The sequence below is a fragment of the Pinus tabuliformis genome, chromosome Q, assembly GCF_031772625.1.
Source record: "Pinus tabuliformis cultivar Carrire ecotype Pingquan chromosome Q, CPIR1, whole genome shotgun sequence".
Taxonomy (NCBI): Eukaryota; Viridiplantae; Streptophyta; class Pinopsida; order Pinales; family Pinaceae; genus Pinus; species Pinus tabuliformis.
In genome coordinates, this window is record NC_142296.1 from 1,280,532,982 (window position 1) to 1,280,535,384 (window position 2,403).

Below are 2,403 nucleotides of genomic sequence, written 5' to 3' on the forward strand. Positions count from 1 at the left end.
TCAAGATTTGGTAGAGCATGGGTTGTTCTAGGTTGAGTGTGGTTGATCATGGTTGACCAATGATAACCATGGTTGATTATGAGTAACTAAGATTGTGTATGGTAGAACATGGGTGATAATGAGTGACATTGTTTAACCATGTATGCCCACAGTTGAGTTTGTTTAAACATGTTTGACGATATTTGGGCTTGTGAAACATGGTTGTATATGGTCAACATATGGTTGATTGTGGGTGTACATGGTTGATAAAGGTTGTCAATGTCTGATATGGGTAACTATGGTGAACCATGGTTGACCATGATGCCCATGTTAACTATGGTTGACTATGGTGAACATATGGTTGAGTAAGGTTGATTAAGGTTGACCATTGTTGACTATGGATGACCATGTTTGATGATGGTTGAACTTGGGTCAACTATGCTTGATTATGGTTGATGATTGACCATGGTTGAGAAGGTTGATGAGGATTGGCCATGGTTAACCAAAGGTTGAGAATTGACCATACATAAACATGGTAGGCCATTGGTGACAAGGATTGTTAATGAATAATTATGGTTAGCTATGGTTGACCACTAATGATCATGTTAACCATGTTTGACCATTATTGAGTTGTTTGACTATGGTTGAAAGTGTGTCCATTTTTAACTATGGTTAACTTGTTCGACCACGAATGAGTCGTAAGAGCATTGCTCATTATTAATGATCATGGTTGCTATGGTTGACTATGGTGACCATGGTTGACCATTGTGGAGTTGTTTCAAGCATGGTTGAAGATGGTTGACTAAGTTTGGGTACATTTACTATGGTTGATCATGTTTATATGTTGGATATATTGATTATGGATGACTATGTTGAATTTGATGACTATGGTTAACTATTTGAGTATATGATGATGTCGACTATGGTCAACCATGTTGAAATAGGTGACCATTAACCATTGTGACATTAAGAATTTATGTCCACGTTTAACCATGTTGACTATCATTGACCATGTTTGAACATGTCTGATAATGGGGACTATGTTAGTTTATATCAACCATGGTCAATCCATAGTACAATGTGTATGTCATATGTTGTTTGGTAGATTGCATTGATTTTTATTGTTGGTCACATTGCAATAATGTTTATTATTGACAACAATGTGACAATGTTGATTATTCATAACATTATAACATTCTTTGTCACATTGTTTGTTGTTTGTTGTTTATTGCATGTCACATTGTGACATTGTTTGCTGTTCAAGACATTGTGGCAGGACATCGTAACATCATAATTTTGTGACATTGTGACATTGTAATATCATAACATTTTGACGTTGTTTTTTGTTAGTTACATTGTAATGACATTTATTGTTTGTCACATTATGATGACAAATATTATTGATCACATTACAATGGAATTCATTGTTTGACACATTGTAATTTTGCTTGTTGTTTTTCATGTTGTAGAGAAATTTAATATCCGTCACATTGTGACGAGGTTTGTTATTCATCACATTGAATATCATAGTGCAAATGACTTTAACTTTGTTGGTGTAGATTGAACTCTATGTTAGAGACTAAACTCTATGCTCCTAAAAAACTCCATTCTCAATAGAGGTGCTCATTTATGGTAAACTAACATCAACCATTACAACAAATAATATGGTTGACTTTAGCTCATTATTGTTAAATAAAATTAATTATGGTTAACATATGATTGACTAATATTGACTAAGGTTAACTATTGTTGACTATGTTTGACATGTAGAAATTATTGTGTATATTTACAACTGCACATGAAATTTTAATTAAAATCATGACAAAAACCTACTCTACTTCTTTGGTGAATTCAATTCACAATTTAGAACATCAATCACAAACATGCAATGAGAAATAACACACATGCACACATTATTTTTCTAGGGGAAATCACTCTTCTAAAAAGCCCTTTTCCTGCTTGCATTAATATGATGAATAGAGATGTATTACAATTTCTATCTCAATATGAGCTTAACTTGTAAGTGAATAACCTATCTTTCTACTCACTGAGAAGCTATGATATATACTTAGTCAATTTTTTCCTCTTCTTGAGCCCTCATTTCCTTGTGCAATTCCTAAGGAAATTAGACCCTTCTTATTTAGGAATTTCCTCCAAAATTATTGCGCAATTCCCAAGGTTGATCATCTTACTGCATGAAACACCTATACACTCAAGACTAGTCTACAACTAATGTTACACTACCTTTGAAATTCTACCAGAGTTTGGGAACTCAAATTATCTGCATGCACTAGATATTTTGGGTTGATTGATTAGTTATCTGGATGATCAATGAGTTATACTGAAGTCCCACTACACAACTGACCTTCCACGATTTCATCCAATATTTAGAACTAGTTTAACTGAAAACAACTTGAAATAACT